The sequence below is a fragment of the Dermacentor andersoni genome, chromosome 1 (assembly GCF_023375885.2).
Source record: "Dermacentor andersoni chromosome 1, qqDerAnde1_hic_scaffold, whole genome shotgun sequence".
In the NCBI taxonomy this organism is placed as follows: Eukaryota; Metazoa; Arthropoda; class Arachnida; order Ixodida; family Ixodidae; genus Dermacentor; species Dermacentor andersoni.
The window spans coordinates 337,837,825-337,851,862 of NC_092814.1; the positions used below are offsets into that span (position 1 = coordinate 337,837,825).

The following is a 14,038-nucleotide window of genomic DNA, read 5'->3' on the forward strand; positions in this document are numbered from 1 at the left end:
TCGGGGGGCGGTATTTGGGGATGTGACTGCAATTCAAAAGGAAACATCACTGCTGTAGCGCTTAACAGAAAAGGAATTCCGAGGGGGCTTCTAATAACGGAAGAGGTAGAAGCACTGTGTTATGTCTGATGGCAAATATCTTGAAGGAGACCACATTAATGTATGTTTAAGTTTTTGAAATTAAATTTTTAATGTACTACATGAACTCTTGGACATACTTCCGAGACGCCACAATTTTTGCCACTCCTCCTTCGCGAGAAGCGTGTAAATTTATTTCCTATACTGGTATACTAATGCCAATATCCTTCGCTGTCTTTCCAGATTTGGATGCAAACGCTGAGAATTGCGAGTTCTACACCTCAACTTTCGAATACGGTGGCGGAAAGAAGTACTTGAGTGCACCGGTACAAGCTGCTCCCACACCATAGACGCTGGAAGGACATCACGCGCTTCGAGTGCTTCTCATTTCTGGACTTTCAAAACTTTGAACGGAAACTTATCACTCACTTATTAACACTCCGTAACACTGCGTATGCATGCACATGTCCTCACTTTTTGTTCTTCCTATCTCTTCCTGTGCCGATGTCATCGATGACATAAAAAATAAAATTATTAGAAAAATGTGTCTCATCTATGAAATTTTCCCTACTACTGTATTTTCTTGTTTTACTTATTCAACTATTTCAGTTTTATGTGATTTTACCGTATAAGAGAACAGCTGCCATAGAAGTGTTTTTTCCCAATTACAGTCGGTAGGGGCCCTTTAACAAATTTGTTGTGTCCCAAAAGTGCGTTGTTTGCCATTGTATACGTTAATTATGTTAAATAAACTTTCAAATAAACTTTCAAGAAAGCTTCCAAACTTTAAGAACGATTCCGATGAGCCGATTATCTGATTTCATAATTTTTCTTTACTGCTATTTCATGTATTAGCGTTCAGCATGAGAAATGGAAATTTAATGCTATGTTTCTGTTAACCTGCGTTTCTTTTTCGTTTAAAAGCTAACGATTCCTGAAGGTCTTGTAATATATATAAACTGCATTTTTTTCCTGTTAAATAACTTAGCACTAGTGTACGGTTCTTTATTTTTATTTTCTGTCTTTGTCTCTTGATCTAAAAAAATACTCAATGTCTAAGCTAGCGCGGTCTATATTCTTAAACTATGCGTGTTTAATATTAAGGAACAACGAACCTACTGTCCCTTGTAAGATAAATGAACTTGTAAAAGTAAATACATTGATACATTTATAGAAAAGCACGTTTTAGCCTGACTTCGCCAAGCAATTTAGTACAATGTACCCTTTCGTCATATACTGCATGATAATGACTGAAATTTTTTGATACTTTAGAAACTCATGTCCACGCAGGATCTAACTGTAAACTAAGAGTTAAGCTTCGAGCTGTAAATTTAATTTGTTCCTTGTATTTTTCAGCTGGTGCATATTGAGCTATAGTAGGCATTCTTCTTTGAATCATTGCAGAGTTCAAGAAATCCCTGTTGCAAAAGGAGCGAACGAAGAAGCGCTCATATTTATTCGAAAAAAAAAGTTCAGTGCCATTCCACTTTTTGAAGGTGGATGACCAGCGAAGCTGTGTATGTGGGCCCCTTCATGGCGAACTGTCGATTGCCGCGCGTCAAACGCCGTATGCAAATAAATGGAAGGCGAGGCGCGACTAGTCGCTCCTCCACGATGTTGAGCGCGAGAAGATGATGAGGCACCAAGGGATATACATACCTTTGTACTGTTGCAACACGCGGCACGACACCTTTTACTAGCAAATATCTACACGTAGAACAGACACGCACCTCACCGCGCTTCCAGGGCACACACTGCCTTAGCTTAGCCAAAGCGATCCTGCGTTGGTCAATTCCCCGCAGTGCTGTAATGGTTGTAAGGTCTCTCAAAAACCACAGGCGGTCACACAAAATTGTTTCCCCGCAAACTACCTCTCAAGCCTGGCCGTTGCTCCGGTGAAATGTTCCAAGTTCGCGGGATCGGGGCCACATGGACGGTTCGCATTTCTTTTCGCCTCGCGGTGCTGGCGGGCGGCATGTTTACGGGACCGACACCACGGGAGAGCGGAAGGAAAGGAGATACGCAAGCGCTTGGAATGCCGACAAAGAGAGGGAGGAGCGAACGTAGACATGGCCCACGCGGGTCAAAGTACAGTATCTGTTCTTATCAGCCTGATGTCTGATACGGGTTGTATTTGGACGTAAGACATATAAACTTATATTTACAAGTTGGCAGAGTGCTTAAACCCTGCTTCACCTCCTCTGCGAGTGGGCCCGGTATTGTACTATCTTCCGGATTGGCCCAAGTATGGGGTGAAATTCTCGCTCTACGCCGCTTGATAGAAGCACGCAATTTTCTCCAGAACCTAGCCACATAGAGCTTCGCTGTAAAAATTACTGCTAGAATATTGAAGTATTGGTCAATGCTTACATATTGTATTGACAACTCATTGTACGTTTCTTCAAGTGTCATGGAGGTAAGTGTCAAAATCGCTTGAATGTGGCCGGTAAAACTTATTTGGAAGTAGTACATTTTGCTAGCTCCATTTAATATTTGTTAAGATGCCATTTACACAGCATTGAAAGCACATTGTACTTTTGTTGAAATATGGCAACAAGTGTTCAAATGTTTGGAATATTGCACACTGAAATTTATTTAGACTATATTGTCTTGTAGTATGAAGATTTATTCTAAGACACTAGACACACTCTCGGTCGCACCGGCAGTACACAAAGGCTGATCGCGGGCACAGCAGACGCAAGAGCGTGTTTGTTCGTCCTCTTGTTGACTAGAGTCTGTTAAACATTTGTTGGGCTACCACTGACGCCGCATTGAATGGCCATAGTGCTTTTGTTCCGATGGATTTGAGACTTCTTCAAAATGAGCCACTTAAATATACATGAACCTTTACAGAGCTCTCGAATTGGCTGTTGATTTATTGCAAAAAAATGCATTCATATTCTCCATGCGCTCATGGTGATTTTTTGTACGAGCTTTCCACAACATCAATAAAACCATGTATACTGTTTGAAGAATTGTTTTAGCTAAGTATAGTTCTTGGTATGTGGGCCCTGTATATTAATTTCGGTTAAACACGTACAAGCATGTAATGACTAGAAAACGGCACAAAAATAACAAAATAAGACAGGTGTTTAAAAAAATTATCGGGTTTTACATGACAAAACCACTTTCTGATTATGAGGCACGCCGTAGTGGAGGACTCCCGAAATTTCGACCACCTGGGGTTCTTTAACGTGCACCTAAACCTAAGTACACGGGTGCACCGCCGTGGCCGGGATTCGATCCCGCGAAATAAGACAGGTGTATACAGCGTGTCCCAACTATCGTGCACTAAGATTTAAAAATATCCATATGCCACGCAGCTGGACAAAGCCAAAGAAATGTTGTTTGCCGTCACTTGAAGACACTCAGATTATTTATTGCATTCTGCCTAAATACATAATTAGTACTAATTATTTATTCAATTTCACAAATAATAAAATTAGATGGAAAGTTTCAATGAGAGAATTGTAGAGTAACATGAAAAACTCCCGATACAGCTTTCTCTTGCCCAATATGTCTTAGATAAAAGTTTTTTTCCGAGCGTGAAAGAAGCCCGCAAGAGACAAAAACTCCTTGCGCGACAGATGAGGGCAGGATAACCAGCCTGTCTGGTGGGTCTGGTAACACGGTCGACGCTCACCTGGGCACCCCAATTGCAAAACGTCGACGGGCGGCTGTCGGAGAACTTGACCGATGCTGAGAAATGGTCCATACCTAACAGGCCCTCCTCGCCACGGAAGTTCGGAATGGCCGGTGAACCCAATTTGGCGGCCATGTAGAACACTGATGACGCTTGTAGTAACCTGCCAACGAGCTTTGTGTGACGAATTCAGGATCATGTGCACTGAAGAAAGTACGTGAAACAAACGGAACAACATAGCGCTGCCCTACGTGCAAGCACAGGTTCTTGACCCTTGACTCACCAGGCTCCTACTATATCAAAGTCAACCCTGGGATTTTTACTTTGTCAGTTTTGACAAAGCAGATCCAACCACTTTTCTAAACAGCTTTCCAGATCTCGAATACCGACAAGACCAGAATGATGTTGCCGTTGTAAAAGAATCGGAACAAAACTAAACAATTAATGAAAATAGTCATCATAACTACACACAAGCAAAAATTTGAAGACACGAGGATGTTTTCCCGCGCATAATCAATACACACACCTCGTTATTCAAAGGAAGGACGATAATACGTTGGTTTACCGAAACAACCGGCTCAAACCATCCGCGTTCCCATTTAGCTTACCCTTTTTGTAACGGACGTAGTAGTTATATTCCAGGAGAATTAGACTCCATCTGAGCAAGCGTCCCTTCTCAGGGGACATGTGTCTGAGCCAGGTCAGAGGACAGTGGTCGGTCTCGAAAGTGATCCTTGCTCCGTACAGATAACAAGATAATTTCTGGACCGTCCAAACTAAACAAGCACATTCTTTCTTCTGAGGGGCTGTACGCCTCCTCTCTGCACGTTAATTTTCGGCCAGCAGACTGTCCCGGATGCTCCTCCGCGCCTTCGCCTACCTGGTGGAGGATGACTCGCAGCCTTGGGGACAAGCGTCGCACTGCGCGATGAATTCATTAGAATAATCAGTGGTCCGAACCACTGCTCCTGAGCTCAGAAGCCTTTTCAGATCCTGAAATGCGCATCTTTTGTCTCATTCCATCGAACCCTTTCGGGCACCCCTTTTCGGAGGGTGTCTGTCATGGGATATGCTACCTGGGGGATAATTGGAATACACTGCTGGTAATATCCCAGGAGCCCCAAAAAGACCCTGACATACACCTTAGTTCACGCTTGAGGAATGTTAACGATAGGTGCCATCTTTAGTTAGGGGGTCCGCCGCGTTCCTTTTCCTACGACAAGGCCTAGATCGGTAACTTGCGGGTACCCGAAGCTGCACTTTTCGGCCTTTACCGTGAGCCTCGCGTCTTGTAGACGGGCCAGCACTTTCCTAGGTGCTACATGTGTTTGTTCCGGCTGTCGGAGAAGATGTCACCTCATCTAAGTAGGGGATCGCGAAATCTAGTAGGTCTTTCAAAACAACATTCATCAGCTTGGAAAAGCTAAATAGCGCGTTCTCTAGCTCCAAACTCAACATTATAGGTCAAAATGTGCCAAGCGGAGACGTAAACGCTGCGTAGCGACTTGAGCTTTCTGACATGGGCACCTGCCAGTACCCCCTATCTAAGTCATTGTTGAAATGTACTGGGCTCCGCCCACCCGTTCAATTCGTTCTTCTATGTTAGGTATAGGGTAAATTTCGTCTCTTGTAATCGTTAATTTCCTATTGTCCACGCAAGGACGCGGCTCTTTGCCGCTCGCCTCTACGAGAATCATCGGGGAAGTGTAAACCCAGTGTGCTGGCTCAATGATTCCCACCTCAAGCATTCGTTTGATCGCCGCTTCCATTATTTCTCGCTGATGACGTTAGGCACGGTACAGCTTGGATTGGACGGGCTCGTCTGAGGTGAATTCAACCTCATTAGTAATGAGTGTTGCTCCCGCCTGTCGGCTACAGAAGCATTGGCGAAATTGTTGAAAGAGTTTCCCGAGTTCGCTTACTTGATCGGAAACGACAGCCAGTCGGTTTAAGACAAATTCAGGTTGTCCTCTATGGAGCATTCCGCGTCCGTCACTGTCATTAAAACTGGAAGTTCGAGCGCTACTTCTTCCGACGCCTTTATCACCATGTTGGGTATTTCTTCCGTTCCAAAATAAGGTTTCATTAAATTACTGTGGTAAATGATTCCTTTATTCATTTTTCTGAGATCTTCTAGGGTGTAGTCAGTCTCCGAGGTCTTTTGAGTAACCTTACGGCTCCATCCCTCTGTATTTCAAGTTTGTTTTTTCGTGAAGGCCTCAGGATCATGACCTTGTCACCTACATTAAATGTTCGCTTGCGTGCATTTATGTCACAGTACCCCTACGCGTCTTCCTGGGCCTCTTTTAGGTTTTTTTCGCCAGTTCTTGCGAGACACCTAAAGGATCCAGCAATTTGAAAACATAGCTCGACACTCACCGTCTAGCTTTCTCCTGTTCCTTCCCACATTTCTCTTAACATTCTGAGGGGGGAACGGATGGTTCGAACGTACACCACCTCGGAAGGAGTGAACCCCATTGCTTTGTGTGGTACCATTCTCAACTAGAACACATTTGCGGACACACAGACCTCCCAGTCTGTTTTGTGTTGATGGACGAATGCACGAAACACTCTCTTAAGCATCGAGGGCATCTTCACAACGCTGTTTGACTTTGGATGACTGTAAGATTGTTTTTGGCTAAGCAAACGGCCACCATAAACGTCGAACAAATCAGAAGCAGAAAGCACAGGCTAGGCAACATCAGCAGCCCACAAGGATCAGTGCTTTCGCTGCTTCTTTTCAGCATCTCAATGCACGATCTCTTCAACAAACTCTCGAAAGTCTCGGGAGTAGGGCTCGCGATTTACGCGGACGACATCCCCATTTGGTCAACGAGCGGCCCATGAGGCACTCTGGAGCAGAACCTACAGCACGCGCTGGACACCGCGGAGGCTTTTCTTACAAACACGGCCCTGAAACTCTCCCCCAGCAAATCAGAGCTCCTCCTGTGCAAACACAACCCCAGGGAGAGACAGCCCCTTAGCTCCCGCCCCGTTCACCTACACACCAGGGACGGAGAAAACATCCCCAGGTGTAACACAATCAAGGTCCTAGACATGGTCATTAGTGCTTACAGCAATGACAACGGGGAGGCACCAAAAAGCATCGAAAAGAGCACCCTCAACTTCACCAGGGTTAAATCACGGGTATCCAGCAGAAGGGACGGATTGAAAGAGGACAACCTCATGAAAGCATTTCACGCCTTCCTCATCAGGCACGTAACCTACACCACCGCCTTCCTCAACTGGAAGAAGACGGAGCGGAAAAAAAATGGACGCACTAATTAGAACAGGACTGAAAAAAGGTCCTAAGCCTCCCTAGAAACACTAGCCTGGAACGACTCCTCCACCTGGGGCTACACAACACGGTAACCGAACTCTTTGAGGCACAGCGAAACGCCCAAATTAGTCGGCTCTCACCCACAAGGGCGGTCACCGACATCTTACTAGAGTAGGCATACAGCCCCTCCTCATGCCGCCACAGAAACCGCCACTATGCACAAGCACCAAGAGGGCAATACCAATTTATGCAATCCGAAGTAACCTACACCCGACCCACAACGAAGGGCGGAGAAAAGTGAGAGCCAGCAAATGTAACGTACCGCAAGTCCTCTTCGTTGACACAGCTAGATATATGAATCGAGGCACCTACGCGGTCTCCGTGGGCGACGCCCATAGCTCGCTCGTCAACGCAGCCACGGTAGTTAGCAACTTCACTCATGAAGCAGAAGAAATGGCCATCGCAGTGGCCCTTCGAAGCTGTAAATGAGATTTCGTCATTTACTTGGACTCAAGAGTATCCACTAGAACCTTCTCGGTGGCCCTAGTTGCTTAGAAAGCAGCTATGGTTGTCAACATCTTCTTCCGAGAAACGGGAGAATACAACCTAATGTCCCCGCACATCGCATGGTTCCCGGCCACATTGGCAACATTTCCGGACGTCCTGACTGTAATCCGTACAAGCGGGCACACCAATTGGAGCAAGAACTCGCATTGCGTACCTGCGGCCAGCCCCCTCGCTTCGACCCAGCCTGGAAGGACCTAGTGACCTAGGCTCGTGACATACCACGAAATCACTTCAAATTATAGGTGCGGACGAATAATTTTTCCTTCTCCTCACCCAAAGCTCAGAAAAGCACTGGCCGTCACTTACAGACAGTTGCAGACTAGAACATACATCACACCAACGACACTATGCAGGATCTTTCTACTGAATGCCTACACTGCGGCAACGAATACAACTTCGAACACATGCTCTGGCTGTACCGTACCAATGCGGGTGCGGACATTCCTGGCCAGTCCTCCTGGGACTCAGCGCTCAGAAGCACAGAGCTCATCTCTCAGCTCAAGCCTGTCTAGAGGGCCCGGGCCGTCCCCAAGAAAGTGGATGGGGAAACGGCGCCGCGGTAGCTCAATTGGTAGAGCATCGCACGCGAAATGCGAAGGTTGTGGGTTCGGTTCCCAGCTGCGGCAAGTTGTTATTTCGTCCACTTCAATTTCCATAAATTTATCGTTTCTTTGTTTCATTTATGAGGCACAAGTAATTTCCCATATGTTGTCCTGGGTGTCAGTGTTTGTTGGCTTCTTATGTTGCCACAGTCAAGGAAGATAACATCGGTTTGGCCTGATTTATCTAGAACAGAGGAGAAGGAATGGACACAAGAAATTAGTTGGGTAGTTCTAGAAAGTCCAGTCCGGAAACCGTGCTGGAATTGCGATAGAATGTTAAGTGCTTCTAAAATATTTCATCACGTAATTTGAAATGATCTGTTCCAGCAGCTTACGACACGTGGTTGCAAGCGATATCGGTCTGTAGTTGGTTATGAGAGTATTATTTCCTTTTTTAAATACAGGGATTACTCTAGTGATACGCCAGTCTGTTGGTACGATACCTTGCGATAAAGATAAGCGAAACATTACGACGAGGAAGCGGCAAACCGATTCAGCGTTGCGACGTAAAAATGCATTTGGTATTTTGTCCGGACCGCAAGAAGGTTTTATTTTAATGTTTAGAAGCACGGGGAGAAGACACCTTCCAATGTTATATAATCAGGGTTAATTTCTATACTGTTACCACTGTAACTTTCGAATGCACAAGGGTTTGAAAAAACTGTGGCTCTGTGGTTATTTATTTCTCATCTTGAATTGTTTGATCGCCGATTTTAATGCAGTCCGAGGTTCTTTGTTTCTTAGCTTTAATGTGGCGCCAAAACTTTGTGGGTTCACTTTTAAGGAATTGAGGTAACTTAACTGAATAGAAGACGTCTTTGCTTGACATTATTTTTTCAGAAAGCATTCATTTTAATTTTTGAACCAAGAAACCGTTTGAGTTGCGCTTTTTTATATGCTTAATCTTCCACGCTAGATGAATAATTTCTTTAGTTATCCACGTGTTTTTGGAGTGCTGCTTCAAAGTTTTGTTTGGAATAAAATGTTCGAGACAATAACCACAGAGTGACCGGAAACATTGCGAAGGCGGTTAACATCATTGCCGCAAAAATAATCAAAGGCTAAATCAAGATAATTAAGAAGTGATTCATCATTTGCTCTACAAAAGTTTTTAGGCACTTTTCAATTTACAGACATATATTCAGTTTGATTGGTCACACGACATGTAAAAAGTACCAATATGTGATCAGATAGACCATCTTCAACGGATACGTGTACATCGGAAAGGCATTTACTATGAAGCGCAATGACAAGAATCGGTGCTGTGTGATCCTGTACGCGTGTCGGCACGCTCCCCGGTTGTTGCAGATCACATGCCAACATCCTATCGAAAACAACCTCATCACTTGAGGATGTAGTGCGTAATTTGGACCAATTAACGTTAAGCAGATGAAAATTCCCAGTTATCATAATGCGGCATTCAGAATATTCGACAGAAAAATTACAGATTTTAGTCGAAAAATCGACTACAGAATTAGGAGGACGGTAGACGGCAATTAAAATAAATGTTAGTCATCATCATCAAATGACATCAGCTTTCGTGGTCATCTATTTGTTCCAAACGGGTAACGGTCACGTGGGTGCTAAAAATGGCAGCGACGTCTCCACCACATGTTGGCATATCTCTTCTATATATTTTATAGTTATAGTTGTCAAGGTCACTAGTACCTTCGTGAAGCCAAGTTTCCGTTAATACAGTGATGTGGGGAGAGTAAGTCAATAATATGCATTCTAATTATTTAAGGGAAAATGAGACAACCACCTAATCAAAGGTATTACTACAAAGGAAACCCATACGGTTTCCTCGAAAGAAAAGCCTCACAGTTGAAGAAAAATTCGTACTGGTCTGGGACTCGAACCAGGGACCACTGCTTTTCCGGGTCGACAGTTTTGTTAAGAATGCTTCATGCATTGACATTAAGAAGGCGCAGGGTACGATTATGCAGACCATGGCTTGGTCATGCACAGTGGGTGATAAATTTTGAGGGGTAATCGTTTGCACTTTAACGCGCCTGTTGTTGCTGTCATCCCACATAAACGTGTCATTGTCGATCCACAGTTTGTCATGTAAAAGATATGGTTTCTTGCCATTAGCTTTTTCACTCCTAACACTGTCCCACAACAGTTAACGCCGACGGAGCGTACAAAGGGAGTAATCATATTGAATAAAGACGTCGGTACCTTTAAGCTTCTTTGCGTTCTTAAGTATTTCTTGCCTTTCATTGTAATCTTCTAGGTGCAGAATTATGGGACGATTGCCAGTTTCCTTCCTAGTCTGTGTATGCGGCCAATCGAACTGCACTTTACATTAAGTATTTTATCGAATAGTTCATTGACTACCCCATTCTTCCAGGTATCTTCTGTTTCTTTTACTTTTTTCACAACACCGTATGTGACAAGTTTTGAACGCCGGCTGCGGTCTTCAATACAAACGATCTTTTCTGATGTGTCAACGATCAAAGTTTTTAGTTGGTTTAAGCTTGAGTCAGTAATCGATCGTGCTTCTTCATTTGTTCGTTGCGGTGACAAACTTTTCAATCTCAAAAATTTTATCTGATATGGCCCCAAGTGAGGTTTTTTGGGTAGTCTGTTCTTTCTTCAAATCGAGTATACTTTTCGAAATTTCATCCTGTAGCTCCAAGATTTTAACGACCGTCATTTGAATGTCAGGGCCGGGGTTCAGTTCAACATCTCCGGAAAGCGTGAGTGTGCAAACATAGAAACAATCATAAATAATACTTTTGCAGGTTTGTGGGCACGGCACGATAATCAAAAACCTATTGCTCGATCGTATGGAACTACATTTGTTACTAACCTGGAGAGCAAAGGAAACAGACATGGTCAGCAATGCTGGGTGGTTCACTTCACCATGCCACCAAAGTGGAACCGTTGTGGGCCAGAGTTTATAATCCGAGCCGAGGATGACGTCACAGACAGGAGCGCCATTGATCTGCCGGCGGGAGGAAAGCTGTACAACACGCGCCTTGGTTCAGGCATGCGCGGAGGTATAGTAGGCTGTGACGGGGCAGGCGTAGAAAGGAAGACGGGATTGTGATGCCTGGATAGCAAAAAAAAAAAAAAACAGACATGGTCAGCAATGCTGGGTGGGGCACTTCGCCATGCCCACTAATTAAGACACACAGGTGCAGCCTGATGCCAGCCATGTCATCCTAGCAGTAGTTCTCATTGAGCGCAATCCCGACGGGGCTAAGCACCTTGCCGCCTACGCCATCGCTAAATAATGATACATGGAGGGCCATTACCTCTCGAACGAGCTGGAGGGCTTGGCCATTGTCTGGAGCGTTCACGAGAAGTTCCGGCACTACATCTTCGGCTGCAACTTCCCTGTCGTGACGGGCAACGCCGCCATGCATGGATGTTTGCCAAACAACACCTGAAGCACAAGTTCGCCCGCTGGGTCATCCTTCGACGTAAAGCATCGGGTTGCGACGGTAAACCAGGTTTCCGATGCACTATCGCGAAATCAATGGGACGAGAGCTCACCTCAAACCGAATAAAGGTGGATCTAGACAGCACAACTGGATGTTTTTAACTATCAGCGGTGTAATTCTGATTTGGCAGCAACAATAACTTGCCTCGGAGATGGGCAGTGTGATTCCAAATTTGTGCTGTGCGAAAAACTTTGTATCGACCCTAATCGACCAACAGCCCAAATTAATGTCATATTCTAGTAATCCCCTTGACCATGCGTTCTGAAATCCTCCACACCATTCATAATACCCTGGAAGGCGGACACATAAACCTACGGATTAATCTTCGTAATATCCAGGGACGTTTCAGGTGGCCTAGGCTGGATAAGAGCATTTCGTAGTACCTCACAAGCTACGAGACGAGTCAAAAGCGTCGCCCGGCATGCCTACGTGGGTTCGCATACCAACCCCTTCCGCTGCCTGACACCATTCTTCACAAATCGGGATTGATCACGTCAGCCCATTACCAGCTAGGGCAGCAGGTAAGCGGAAATAGTCGCGGTGGACTGCTCATCGAAGTTTGTGGAAGTCACTGCAGTGCCTTCTCTCGCTGCTAACTTGGTCATATATTTCTGCTGGACCACGTTGAATGGAAACACGGTCTGCTCAAGAAACGGGTTCCAGACAGGGTGACCTTTTACCGCAGTCCTGAAATTTTAACTTGCCTCCTGAATGCTGGCGTTGAACGCTACTTCACTTTAGTATAGCATCCTCAAGCGAACGGATTAACCGAGAGGCACCACCCGCCCCTACAGGCCTCACTTATCCTTTAATGCAAGAACGAAAAACCGAAACGGACTGGAACGACCACCTGAAAGCAGCACCAAACCTGCATACGTAATTAATAAGGCGTTTCAATCTTCTTCTCGAACTTCACCTTATGAAGCTGTCTACCGACACATTACAAAACTGACCACCGTCAAAAACTTTTACACACATGTAAAAGATGGACGTACCGCTTCCAGACCAACCATCTGCGTCAACACTCGGGCTGAGGTACGCAAAGTTGGAACGCCCTTTCATGATCGCCGAGAGACTGGGTGAGAACACGTGGCGTGTGCGCTACCGGGCTAGTCATACCGGTGGGGACCAACGCAAGAGAAATTATTTTTTGTGCATTTGTCTCGCCTTAAGAAAAGAGACTTGCAGCAGAACTGATGAGGTGCGTTTGTTGCTTCTTTACTTTTGTCCATTACTGTATACATATATATATATATATATATATATATATATATATATATATATATATATATATATATATATATATATATATATATATATAATGTGAGAGTCTGCTGGGATCCGGTAGTTGAGGACGCGCGTAGTCAAAAAAACGTTCTTTTATGCATTACATTTCGGCGGCTGACCGCCCCTGACGCAGGCCGGACCCTTGTCGAACCGTAGGACATAAAGCATCGTTTTTCTCGAACGTGCATCCTCAACCATATATATATATATATATATATATATATATATATATATATATATATATGTATGTATATATATATATACACTCACTGATATGTAGCTAGAGAGCTGTTTCTTCCTTATGTCGCAGTGAGACCGGGCACCCTGAACGTGCGAATCAAAACCAAATGAGCATCATAATAATCCGTGAAGTGTTCAAAGGATTTTTCTTCCGTACTTTTCTTCACCCTTTGTTTTGACTACATACAGTGTTGGACAGCGTCAGACGCTGTGCTTCTAACACAGGCACGTATCGACTGCTTGCGGACTTCGAAAAATATTTGGAGCGCTTGAAGCTTTATGTAAACGTGGCGGCAAACTGAAAAGGGGAGAACGTCACCTGCCCCTCGTGTCCCGTGTGCCTACAGGCTCGGGCGGCAAACTTCCGCTACATTGTAAGGAGTGCGGATGCACTCCCCATCTTCAGAAACATGTCAGTCGAGGGGAATGCCAGGACGCTGCACGAAGGAGAGTTGACAGAAGCCTATCGCTTTTCTAAACTTGGCCCCGAAACGTGTGTAAGCGCGACATCGGTGGTTCTAACCAAGAAGGAGCTTCAATATCTTTAGGCGTGTTGCCGTTCGTCGATATTGTGACTACCGTTAATATGATATGTTGTGCGTTGCGCGTGTTTTGTACGGCTTCATGGAAGTTGTTTTCAAGAATAAAGACCAGTTGTTTGTCCAGTCACCATCTTCTCGCTTTGTCTATGTTTACCTCTCGACTTCCTCCTTTTTCAAGTTTGCTGGCATTCTGCGACTACAACCATGTACCGACCAGCCGAACAAACCATTTTCACGTTTATCTAATCACCCAAGTCTACCAAGCAACCATCCGTTATTTGCATAGCACGGACGAACAATGCTGACCCTGTTGCTGTACAAAGCACGGGGCAGTGGAAACACTCCAA

At 44.8% G+C, this 14,038-nt stretch overlaps 1 non-coding gene across 1 annotated transcript; it reads left to right on the top strand.

Annotated features, from left to right (window-relative positions):
• The first annotated feature begins 2,145 nt into the window (after nucleotides 1-2,145).
• Nucleotides 2,146-2,328, top strand: LOC126516975 (U2 spliceosomal RNA). Its single transcript, XR_007596166.1, has one exon. It is a non-coding gene; the product is annotated as a U2 spliceosomal RNA (small nuclear RNA).
• Nucleotides 2,329-14,038: the final 11,710 nt, after the last annotated feature.